The following is a 13664-nucleotide window of genomic DNA, read 5'->3' as shown; positions in this document are numbered from 1 at the left end:
AAGCAGGGAAAACAAAATAACTAATAAAATAACATTCAATAAATCTTTGCTAATAGGTATTATAAAGCTGAGACTTTGTTTGTTTGGACGCGCTAATCACAGCAACTACTGATCCGATTTGAAAAAATTATTTCGGTGTTAGATAGCCCATTTATCGAGTTATAACAAGTAACACTGTATAGCCATACAGGGTTACTTGTAAAACACCAGCAACCTCGCAAGACAAGATAGCTAACATCATAAATAACAACATTTGTTCTATAATTTTTATTTTTTACTTTTCCGTTTTTGAAGTCGGTTATTTTTAACGTACCTAGTTATAAGTTATTTTTATTGCAATAATTCAAAGGGCCATAGAACCATGACTGTAATACAATATTATTATGACATCCCCACGCGTGCTCTGTTCATTGCACTTATGTTGCTATGCTGTTCATTAATTGGACTTAATAATAAATTGGATTTAATGGTAACTTAAGGTATACATGCAAAGGTTAACAAACGGTTCGTTAGTAAATAAAGGGTAAGAACGGAAACGAGCGTATTATATAAAGAAAAAAGGATTTCGAAACTGAAAGCTGAAATAGTGGGTAAAAATCGACGTAAAAATATGAAATTTATATTCATTTATAAAAAATTGTTTATTATTAGTTTCCTTGTTTTTAGGAAATGCATTTTTAAACTTACCTTCCCACATTTTAATGAATGTTTAAATTTCCTCAAAAACAAACTAGCAATTCTTCTAAAGATTACGTCTTATACTTAGGTATATTTATATCAATGTTATTGTAAAAAACGTTGTGATACATTTATATGTCACAGTAATAGTAAAAACACAGCAAAAACGTAGCAAAAAGAGACTGGACTACGATTTTAGTTTACACTTTACATGGAAATAGGCCGGCCCAACTTTGGTAAGTATTTCTTATAATAATTCACATACCTAGGCGTCCATAGACAATATTCTGAGAGAAACGGTAACTTTAAAAACTCGAAATATTTAACTACCTATCACACAAGTTTTTGTGAGTGATAGAACGGGGAAAAAAAAAGCAAAGCCACAGATTACCTATAGATTCTGGCAAACCATATTATTTTTTTGTGGTAAAACAAAGTTGTATACGAAGTATATTAATATTAGTCTAGTACTAGTTATTATTCTGTACTATGAGTAGGTAGGTTGGTAAGTTACTTATTTAATAACTTGTTAGACTGTACTCTTTGACGCAAAGGATAAGCTAAAATCATGTATAAGCTATACATACACAATAATACCTACGTACCACAGATTACTAAATAGTAAATACCTAGTTTGAAAATGGAAATGGAATAAAAGATTCCTAGATGTGATTAGATTTTACTGCAATTTCGATAATACCTCTTTGAATAGCAACATATTTTTTTTACAGAACTTTTACAAGGTATAAATTAGGCAAAAGATTATTTTTGAGTCAAAATTAACAATTTTAATAAATTCAACCTAGATGAATAAGTAGCCAGTGTAGGTATAATTTAAATAAGAAGTTTAATTAATCTATCTATCTGCATTAACATACAAAATACAACATTAAAATAAATGGCTTGCGTCATTATTTTTTATTTTCTATAAAAAGTGGCCACTAAAATATGAAATCGAATTCAAAGAAAATAAAATAAGATTTCATTTAGATTAAAATTTAGAACAAGAAAACAGAGATAGTGAGTACATTTTCAGGTCGTTAAAGTATTTTTTTTTTCACAAAAGCATAGATAATAATTGTTAAAGTACCTATATACGTATATATTTTCTAGTTCAACATTTACACACAAAAAATAAAATAGTTGTTTACGCTATCGCAAATAACGACGAGCCCGGCGCCGGCTAATAGCCTGAAAATGAGCTTCAAACTCAATTAAAATTAAATTAAAAAAAAAAAACTACGTAGGTACTGGCATGGTATAACATCAATTGTTTTTATCACAAGCGCGCGCATTTCAAACGTCACACGCGCCGGCGCGCGCTAGCCGCTATGTCGTTTGCCGGCTTGCCGCCAATTTCGAGCAGTCGATGAGCTGAGTCTTTCGCGCGCGAACGTTTGCGACGCAATTCAACGCAGTGTTCAACAGTCATTGAATATTACGATTCGCGGTATTTTACTACAATATTTTCATAGTTTCTTCAATAAAAAATACAAAGTGGAATGTGTTTATGCAATTGTTGCATCAGAAGTGTTCAGTGCAGTTATAAATGTTCAAATGAATAGAAAAATTGGATTATCTCATGACATCGGAGCGAACATAGCAATTCATTCATTCACAGGTGAATTAATATTTATAATATTGTTATTGCGTACATAGTTGAACAATATGTAAAGTTGTTTACTTTACGATGTATCGAGTGTATATTGAGTACCTATATTTGCCTAGATAATAATAGATAAACTACGAACGTGATAATAATTATTGCTCATATTTTTAATTGCATGCTATTTATCTAGAGTTATGGCGCAGTCTTTTGATATCTGTGGATTGATAGATATTCATATAATAGACAATACTATGTTGTAAATTGCGACAAATAGGTAACAAAAGTTATATCTTTTGAAATAAATTAGGTAGGTAGGTATACCTAGGACATATATACCCAGGTACAAAGATTATAATATTTTATAGGTACCTACGCAAATATTTTATTATTTTTCCAGCGGATAGGTATTTCTATAATTTTAATCGTGCTTCATTATAAAATTATTAGAATTGGAAATATAAATAATTTTAAAATTATGTAGGAATGCTTAAAAAAAGAAAAACCAGTTCCTTTTGTTAGATTATATTAGACTACGCTTTTCTGATGCTAATTATTCTACTCGCAAAGTACCTACCTACCTATGAACTTTAAAACTGTTTAATCTTTTTGACACAAGTAAAAATCACCTCTATTCCAATAGAGAATAATTGTAACTTTGTAAGCAATTAGCTATCACAACCAAGAACAGAGATAGTTACAAAAATCTAAAAAAAATGTCATGTTACTCGGTAAAGATGAAACCACAGTCTAAAAAAATCCTAGGTAGGTATTAAAATATTTATACCGTGATGGAACTTTCTAATGGTAAAAAACTTTACACATAAAGTAACAACCTTCGTCTCTATTTTATACGTAGATAGGTACCTAGGTATATAATAATAAAATATTAATATAGATTGATAAAATTAACACCTTTATGAATTAGGTGTAGGTCTAAATATACTTTCTCTGGAACAGACAATGGTTGTAAGAACAAGGAGATGATTATTATTTATTTTATACTGGATAATTCATTATCCTACATAGGTAGCTGACTATAAGGTACGCAGGGATAAGACTTAAGAGCTGCAGTCTTCTTACCTACTGATAAAATTTATGTTAAATACCTACTACATATGAGCAAAATAAATATAATTTAATTTATAGACACCTAGGTGCATTAAAAAGTGAAGTCCCATGTCCCCAAGTGGTGGGGCAGATGGGCAGATGCATTATGCATATATCTGTTTCACTGATCGACTTTCTTTATAGTTTAGGGACAAGTAGGTAGGTGATCAGCCATCTGTGTCTTGCCAGACTGAGACTTTTTTTTATTCGTCTCCACCGGGAATCGAACCCAGGACCCCTCGGTTCTACGCTTACAAAAAAGGTACATTAAATGACTAACTACCTATTAATTATTAAATATTCTTTACAATTGAAACATACAAAGCTAAATACATTTGTATTGTCAAATTAGCACAGAGAAAAAATATATCCTTTAGTTTTTTGTCTGCTTATGCGAAGACACGCAACCGCTCACATATCACGCAAAACCGTCTAGACGCTTGTTCAAAATTACCTTCGACTTGTTTATGTACTTATATAAATCTCCAAAGTTATAGCTTGAGCCGTGACACGATAGGTATGTAACGCAAGAGATAGGTCAGTTTGTCACGTACCTAAACTGTCAAATACGGGCAATTATAATACGTTTTTAAAATGGTAGTTTTATAGGTACACTAGCGGTCCGCCCCGGCTTCGCCCGTGGTACATGTTTACGTTTTCTCTACATAAGATCCATCCTCGTACTTCAAGAAATATAATAAAAAAAGAATTATCAAAATCGGTTCAGCCGTTCTCGAGTTATGCGCTTACCAACACATTTTGCGGTTCATTTTTATATATAAAGATTATTCGACGAATAAATTTTATCCAAGCATTGAAAAATTGGCCCTTAGAGTACAGACTAGCTCGAACAATGACCGCAATGACATACAAATTGAATTACATTTGTTTTTCTTTGGAGATACAGCTTACTCCGACCACAATACAAAACTATTAACCGCAGAATTTATTTAATAGCTATGGAAATTCTCATGAGGATGAGTTACACCGTGGTAAAAAGTAGTTTATGTCACTCTAGCCTTATAACTAGATATATCCAGACACAAAATTCAAAACCGATGTTTGAAAACAATATCTACAATTATCGTTGCCTAAAATTTATAAAAAAATCTCAAGGGCCAATTAATTCATTTTCAATAGAGTGTGAATTTAAGTATCAATGTTTAAAGTCAGCTTAAATCTAGGACTGATAGTTAAAGAAATATGAGTTTATTTTGAGAGCTAATAGGTAATAGTGTGTAATTTTTCAGTTAAAGATGGTTAAAGTACGGTTACTTTTATTGTTTTGAGGATGATAAAAACTTTAAATCAGATTTTATTCATGAATGTTACCATTGCTGATAAATAACGGTATTCGGCCACCACAGTTCACCTTCGCAAAAAGTACCTACTTTTTCTGACTTCAATAATATGACTGTATAATTAATTAAAACAAGATGGAAATGGTTTTATAACGAACTTTCTAGACAGTGTAATATTATTTTATTATTAATATGACCCGTCACGGTTACTTCGCTTTAATATTTTTTACGGAAATAATATATCTATTCACAATTTTAATTTGGTCATTAAATAAAGTTTTTTTGTAACTAATTCGCGTGAATTTCTAATAACTACCCATAAAAGAAAGCATTGTGAAAATTTTCATGTCTCTAATCGTAGACGTTTATTCAAGTTGTCCTAAATCTTCGGTTTCTTTATTTTCAGCAATGAATACACATTGGAAATTAAATTTTTTTATCGGTGGGCTTTTGTAAAATTGGTAATAAGCTATGAAGCAATTTTTTTAAAGTATATACAAACGGAATCATCTCGATATTTTAATTATATTTGGGAACTATATTTTCTATCACCAAAATTTATATTTGTCATGAAGTTGTATCACCTAATAAATAGATCTATCACCACGAAATATTTCCGTTCTCAGATAAACAAAAATTGTTCCCAGGTATGAATTATCAAATTATTGTTAATATGTGTGTAAAATAAGAGATCGATAACCAATTAAATAATATTGCATTACATGAATATAAACCTCGTTCTTATTACTTAAGTTTTATTACTTAAATAATAGCTCTGTGCTCAGAATGGTAGATCTGTCACCAAATAAATCGATTAACGATCCCTGACTGCGACTCCTTTTTATTTGATATTTTGTCACCAATACAGTAGTAACATTTTATTTCGTTCAGATATTAAATTAATAGTATTCGTTACCATTTTAATACATCAAAAATGATCAAAGGGGCGGAGACAAATTGGCGCTCTTTAAAAATTGACATGTGCAAACATATTATCGGATTAGCCATACAGCTTAAAGCTGACCAACCCCCCACCAGAAGCAAAAAATGTGCTTATCGGCCAGAAAAGAAAAAGGGGGCGCCCTTCGAAATCCAAACCAGCGCTGATTATTCAGTGATTATTGTTTTTTAACAATAAATATTAATTATTTTAACTTTAATTAAGCGTTTTGTATACAATTATGCTAACCATTAGCCAGCTATTAAACCAGAGCTGATTATTCAGTGGTTATTATTTTTAAGAATAAATATTGATTATTTTAACTTTTAGTAACATAATATGATTTATTGGTGATCTCTTTAAATTAGTTTGCTTAAATACTTATTAGAACACACCTATTATAATACATACAAAAACATTTATTTGGTACTAGACCTTATATCTCAGGATTTTAGGTGATTTAATGTGGAACTGATTTTGCATTGTTTGATGACTACATTTTGGTGACAGATCTACTATTTTGAGGACAAACCCTATTATTTAAGAAACACAAAACTAATTAAATTGGTGATAGCTTAAATGATACCCATTATATTTCACCGTCAAGAAAACCGTCAAAAAGTCAGTCTCACAAAAAGAAACTCAAATAGTTGATATACAATAAGTTCTAAAAAAAAAAGATAGCCAACAAAAACTTATACTAATTTAGCTGCTTAATTAAAAACCTATAATGTATACTTAATGTGTGCCAAAAGCAACGAAAAATAAAAATAAAAAAAACAACAAGGTCGCTTGTGTAAAAAACAAAAATAAATCGACCACCGGTTTCTCAATTCTTAACAATTAGGTTGTCTGTCTGTTCGGTGTTCCTGTGTATCTTCTTTAAAACTACGAAACTGATTTTGATGCTGTATTTTTTATTCATAAACGTTATAAAACTGAACTTTTTATTTCGTTAATCATAAATTTATGACCACCTTTAAAAAAAATGACTATTTTTTTTAAATTACAACTTTATTAAAATACCACACTTTTAATAGATAGAATGGCTCAAGAGAAAGATTTTCGTAGATAATTTGTTAAGTTATAGACAACGCGGGCGAAGACGCGGTCAGAAAGTTAGCTAAAATAAAATAATTTTCTTCTTAGGTATATTATCATTTTCTTTTTATATTAGAGCTTGCTCGCTCGTGGATCGTCTGGTGGAATGCGCGCACCATGAACGTGGCAAAGATAACGCCTCTGCAAATGCTGATAGCTTTTAAAAGAAAGGGATAAATAAAGAGTGTTGATAGGAACAAAAGATAGGAAGTAAAAGGAAAAAAAATCAGGCCAGAAGGCCTCTAGATATTCTTTATCAAATTCAAATTTCATTTATTTACAAGAATGTAGTTACAAAAAAGGTGTTGTTACAATATTAAGGCGCTAATACATTCTACCCACTATTTGTGTTTCACAAATATAAAGAATTATTATTTATTTATTAGCCACCAACTGTTTTAACTTTTAAATATATTGATATTATTAGTTTTGCATAAAGATTCGAAATATCTAATGAAATTATAAATTGAATGAGTTTTATTGCGCTTTGACGTCAGACATAATAAAAAATAAACAAACATTCGAAAAAAAACACGCAAATTTTTATTCCACAAATGCAAAAATACCTATTTGTAAGATAATAAAAACAGAGATCCTTGCTGCTTATATTTCGCTCTGGGAATAATTTTATCATTTACGATTCTATTTTTATTTCAAATTGCAAAAGCAGAGTAGCAAATGTTTATGGGCTGATTTTTCTATCCTTGGTTAAATCTTATTCTTCGAATAACGTATTAAACTACCATTTCAAAAATGTATTGTAATTGTCCGTATATGACAGTTTAAGGGTGACATTTTAAAATGTTGGTGTAATACATACTTAATTGGACGGATAAATTTTAACCATGGATTGAAAAATCGGCCCTTATTCAAATTGAATGTTAAACCGTATATAAAAAGAGCATAATTATTAATTTACCTAATTAAAGCATGCAATGAAAAATATTTTAATGCATATAATTACATTACATTTTTAATAAGTTTGCTTCAGACTAAATGGTATTTTTATTATTCTACGCCATCTACTTATATTCAGATAAATCTGCATTAGTAATTTTAAAAGTCATGATTGATAATATTTTAATTTTTAAGTAGGTAATTGTTGATGAAAAATGTTCATGGAAACTTTGTTTTCATGTAAACACATAAAACGTTATCGATTGGAAAGTTTTTCGGATAATATTTGAAAATAGATAAAAATAAAATTAGACGCACTTATTTAAAATGGCATGCATCGTGTCTTATTAACATTTAAATTAAACGATATCTATTGTTTATTTTAATTAAAAAAAAAACTAATTTATTATTTATCTAAATATCGAACAAGGTTAACTAGATAACAATATAAAGAAATAAGGAAAAAAGTCGATGTGTTTGATTTTATAATATGTAGTTAATATATACCTACTTACTACTTAGTACTTACTTCATCTTTCCCACCAGGTTACCTGACAGAGATTGCTGTGCAGCAATAGCATCTGAAAAATATGTGAAACTATTTAATTGATGTATTGGTTCACTTCTTTGTACCTACAATAAAGCATTATAACTAATAAAATAAAATATATCTTACTAACTGCGCTCTGCGGTTTCACCCGCATTGCTCCGCTCCTGTTGGTTTTAGCGTGATGATATGGCTATATAGTAGCCAGCTTTCCTCGATAAATGGGCTATCTAACACCGAAAGAATTTTTCAAATCGGACCAGTAGTTCCTGAGATTAGCGCGTTCAAACAAACAATCTCTTCAGCTATATAATATTAGTATAGATTATATTAATATTATTAGTAACAAACATAATTTAAAAGTCAGTATCATCATAAGGTTATCAAGTTTTGCAAGCGCTAATCAAACATAATTTATTAAATTGCCTTCACAATCTAATCAAATAATTAAGTGGGGATTATGTGATAAATTTCTCTGCTTATTTATAAGAACTTTACATGTTTATAAATAACATTATGTATATTATCTGTAACTAAATCATATCAATAGGAAATATTAGATCTTTCTATTACGAAAATAGTTCGAATTTATTATATTAGTATTGTATTTTTTTTTATTGGTTCCATTTGCCCAATTTTAAAAATTCTTTTCACTTTTGGAAGAAAATATATTGTAACACTTACGTAGGTAGTATATGGTCGGGCTAAATTTTATTTTTGTTTTTTACCATATCCAACCAGGCGAATCCACAACACCAGACAAAGCTTTTTTTCATTTCTTGATTGTAAATTGTAACTAAAGCACCACTGAACGTTTTTTAATGGTGTTTGCTTTGTTGTATTTGTCTTCGCTTGTTTTATAATAATGACCCTTCAAAATTAAAAAAAAGAAATGCTAAGAAAAAGTCTCAACGGGTGGAGTCAGGTTGAGCAACTAGTATAACATTATCATAAACTAGCTTTCCGCCCGCGGCTTCGCCCGCGTTGTCAGAGAAAAACCCGCATAGTTCCCGTTCCCGTGGGATTTCCGGGATTGCGTCATTTTCCCGGGATAAAAAGTAGCCTATGTCCTTTCTCGGGTATCAAAATATCTCCATACCAAATTTCATGTAAATTGGTTCAGTAGTTTAGGCGTGATTGAGTAACAGACAGACAGAGAGACAGAGTTACTTTCGCATTTATAATATTAGTATGGATGAATGATAAGTGATGCTGCACACGTCCAGCTCTACTCTATAATTTATTTGTAGAATGAAAAATGCAATGGAATTTTTATTACTAAAATCTGAATTCAAAACATTAACGCAATAAAAACGAAAATAAAGATCGTGGGTGTGGTCGATATTTGGCGCTCTATAAACAACTAAACAAGTGACATTTGAATATTTTATGATAATAACATACAAGAAAACTCTATAATATTCTCAAAATTTGTTTGTAAACAAAATAATACTACATTTTATTGAATTATAATGCGTTTGGTTTTCTTTTAGGTATTTGGATTAATAATATATGTCCTCTTTTAATTCATTTCGAGCATTTGACCATGTTTCGATGATAACGTATAGTTAATACGTAAATCGTTCTTTATGAATGAAAAAATATCGTAAAGTCATATCGTTCATCAAACATTGTAATCAGCTACTATGTACAAACTTACACAATATATTTGATTAGATAAAATACGATAAAAACACCACAGTATAAAAAAGTAATTAAATAATAATTAGATAAAAATAAAACGTAATTTAGCTAGTTTAATTCGCAATAATACTCTCATCTCAATTTAAATTATTCATTTGTTCTCACATTCCTAGAATACGATTAATTTGGCGCATGAGAAACTTATATAAAAATAGCGTAGGTAGAAACCCCAATGTTAAAATCTTTAAAAACAAGATTCTTTCGTACAAACAAAAATAACATTTTAAAGATAGCACGCGTTAATTGTAAGGGCATTTCATTAACATGTCATTGACATTATTGTGACCGTAATGTTTAAAGTCGATCATATTTAGTGCTGTTATTATCTCATCGATATGTAAGAACATGTGCACCTATATATTTGTAGTATTACTACGTCACAGCTGTAGTTGTTTGTAACATTGCTTATAAGTCGGGATAAACATGTGATACGAATCTTCGTAAACAACACGTCAAAACAACTATCGTCAGTAATATTATCGTGTTGATTCCTTCCGTCATGAACGGGATTAATGCATCAGATTCGATGGGTCACTGATTTATCATAAACTAGCTTTAGCCTGCAGCTTTACATAATATAGGTATAATGCGATAAAACTGGTCCCCATATTTCTTGGAATTTCGTTTTTAATTCAAACCATTCATAGATATCTTAATTAATATAGAGACACAGTTTTGTATTTATAATTCTGGTATTGAATCGAATCTAATAGTATTTATATTGCGTATTAAAATACATAGTATTTGCACTCGGAGCGATTCGGGGGTGTACTATTAGATATGATTGCGCTTTAGATTTATTTCTACGCAGTGAAACAGGGATTCGTCACTTCTGCTCTATGGCGTCATTTTATGTATTTAGTCTGTGTCATAGACTATAGAGCCCCAGCTAGGTGTATTGCTGATTTTAACCCTAAAACTAATTATACTAACTTAGAGTTATATATTACCTACCAGAAAATCTATATACATATATATAAAACTCAAAGGTGACTGATATAGTGATCTATCAACGCACAGCCCAAACCACGGGACGTATCGGGCTGAAATTTGGCATGCTGGTAGATGTCATAACGTAGGCGTCCCCTAAGAAAGGATTTCTCGAAATTCTTGTGGGAACGGGGAAAAACGGGGATGCACGTACAAAGTCGTGGGCAGAAGCTAGTCGTAAATAAAGAATATTTAAATTGATCAATATCGATATCAATGAGAACGTTAGTCGTGTCCTGATAGGAAGTTTAGACAAAATTGACAACTAAATAATATAAACTCTTAAAATTATTGTTATTGTCATTAAATTCATTGGATTAGTAGCTATGAATGACGCAAAAGTTACCAAATTTAAAATCTCAACCAAAACAAATGACTCATCTAAACCATTTGTGAGAAAAATACTTTTATATGTTTATGAAATATTAAATTTGATAAATATATTTAGCTTTCCGTCCGCGGCTTCACCCGTGTTTTCAAAGAAAAACATATGTCCCGTTCCCGTGGGATTTCCGGGATAAAGCCTATCCTATGTGTTAATGCAACTTACCCTCTATATGTGTGCTAAATTTCATTGTAATCGGTTCAGTAGTATTTGTAATCAATAATATTAGTAGGAATTAGTAGTAACTAACTAACTATATAGGATAGGATAGAACTCATGAAATCATTAACTTTTACGTATTTCTGATTGTTTTTGCAAAACAGTCTGTGCTTGCAAAATGCCATTATAAGTATATATTTTTAGCGTTCGACGTAACCTATTGTTCAATAAAATATATTACGTCCGCCTTTTTCCGAATAAATAAATCTGTTTATATCCACCTGTCAGGCAAGGACAACTCAAGACGCCACTATTGTTATTGAAAACGAGCTGATTCATACATCGAAACGTTGGGTTTTTAATAATTATTGTTTTGTTATTTAAGTGGGTTTTCCTTGAAAAAAAAATGTAATAAAGTATTGGAATTATAACTCTCTTGTGACATTTTTCTAAACCGAAGACGAACATTATGCATGAAAATGTTTAAATTTAATGACGTTATACTTTCTTTATTATTTAGTAGCTTGCTTTTCAATTTTTTTTACTCTGAGCTACTAAACCATCTACTCGTAGTAGGATACTAATTAAGTAACTATTATAATTAATTTAATTATTATATAATAGGTCAATAAAGCCAATACAATTCTTAATCAAAAATCAGGTTAAAGCTGAAAAACATTAAATAATTTATTGACACGACACAGTTATTGCAAGGCAAATAATTTACTTCACTTCACATAAACAACTCAATAAAAATATATTAACTCAGGTGCATATCAGAATGTTTATATATTTTAACCGCCACATTGTAAACGATTAGTGAGTAAACAAAAATTGGTTAAATAACAGGTGATAATAAATAACTATGATAAATAACTTGGTATTTATGTTGGTACATCTGCTCTGCTCATTTGTGACTAGTTCGTGCCCGTGACTGCATCTGCCACGCCATGCGTAATATTATAAGGTTCATTATTATTCATATTCAAGGTCCAAGAAATTCTTAGGAAAACAATATTGTTGTAAAAAAAAATTTAAAGTATTTCGAAGTATTTCGATTTTTTTTATTATTTTGATAAGTTTTTACACTATAATAATTATATATACCTGTTAAACTACCTATTTATTTAAAACTAGCGGTCCACCCCGGCTTCGCCCGTGGTACATATTTCGCAATCAAAGGTAGCCTATGTTCTTTCTCAGGGTCTAAAGATTGTCTGTGCCAAATTTCATCAAAATCGGTCCAGTAGTTTATGAGCCTATTCATTACAATCAAACAAACAAACAAACAAATTTTTCCTCTTTATAATATTAGTGTAGATAAGATTAAATTATAGGATTAAAAATAAAATATAGGATTATCTTAATACATTGTAATATAGTTCAATTGACAAGGTAGGTACTAGGTACCTACTTGAAGCTACATAAGCCGTGAAGGCTTATGTAGTAGATACTTCCGGGTGAAATAAATGGTGCAATTTCCCCAATTCAGTAAGTCAATAAAAAAATTCTAATATTTAATTGCAAAAAAAACCCATTCGGTATTTTCAAAGTCTAGCCTTTTCCCATATGAGTAATTTCAAATGTCAGTGAATTTGTTTCTTAATTGAAGGTATACTTATTTTAATTATTGCACTACAGTGTAAGAAAGCAAAAAATATCCACGGTACGGTAGGTAAACAATTTACTGGAAAACTCATGTAATTTCATAAGAAAAAGAGAACTTTATACTAATAACACCTTATTATCGCTAGGGATACGCATCGTTCGGTTATGTGAAGTTAGTTAGAATTATTGTTATAATAAGTTAGAACTAGAAACCCGAATCCGAACTAGAAAACCGAACTAGTTACTTAGAATATAATTCAATAGTTGGGGCCTTAATCGGGGCTAGCGACCTTGCGCGAATCTACCGTAGTAAAAGTAGATACGTATAAAAAAAAACCGGCCAAGTGCGAGTCGGACTCGCGCACCGAGGGTTCCGTATTTAATACCTATTTACTACTTACGTATTTAATACCATAATTTGGTATGAATTTCAATTTAATACCTCTACGCGTTTATGAGGAAATGGGTAGTAAGTTTAAAATTATTAAAAAAAAAAATATATTATGTGATGTAACTAAAAATTTATGGTTTTCGTAATTTTTCCTTTATCACAATAACAGCCAAGCAAAAAAGGACATCATTCCGTTCAGGCCATGTCGGTCAATACTGCCCGACAACTTGACTTTCCGTTCGGGCCA

General features: G+C 30.4%; 1 protein-coding gene across 2 annotated transcripts in view; it reads left to right on the top strand.

Moving 5' to 3' along the window:
* The first annotated feature begins 2057 nt into the window (after positions 1–2057).
* LOC123705903 overlaps positions 2058–13664 on the top strand; it is a 35252-nt gene continuing 23645 nt past the window's right edge. For both annotated transcript variants that reach the window (XM_045654992.1, XM_045654991.1), the window contains exon 1: positions 2058–2299. The gene's annotated coding sequence lies outside the window, so the exon portion shown is untranslated. The remainder of the gene's footprint in view (positions 2300–13664) is intronic.

This window comes from Colias croceus, chromosome 3 (assembly GCF_905220415.1).
Source record: "Colias croceus chromosome 3, ilColCroc2.1".
NCBI lineage: Eukaryota > Metazoa > Arthropoda > Insecta > Lepidoptera > Pieridae > Colias > Colias croceus.
This window is presented reverse-complemented; position numbering and strand designations above follow the sequence as displayed.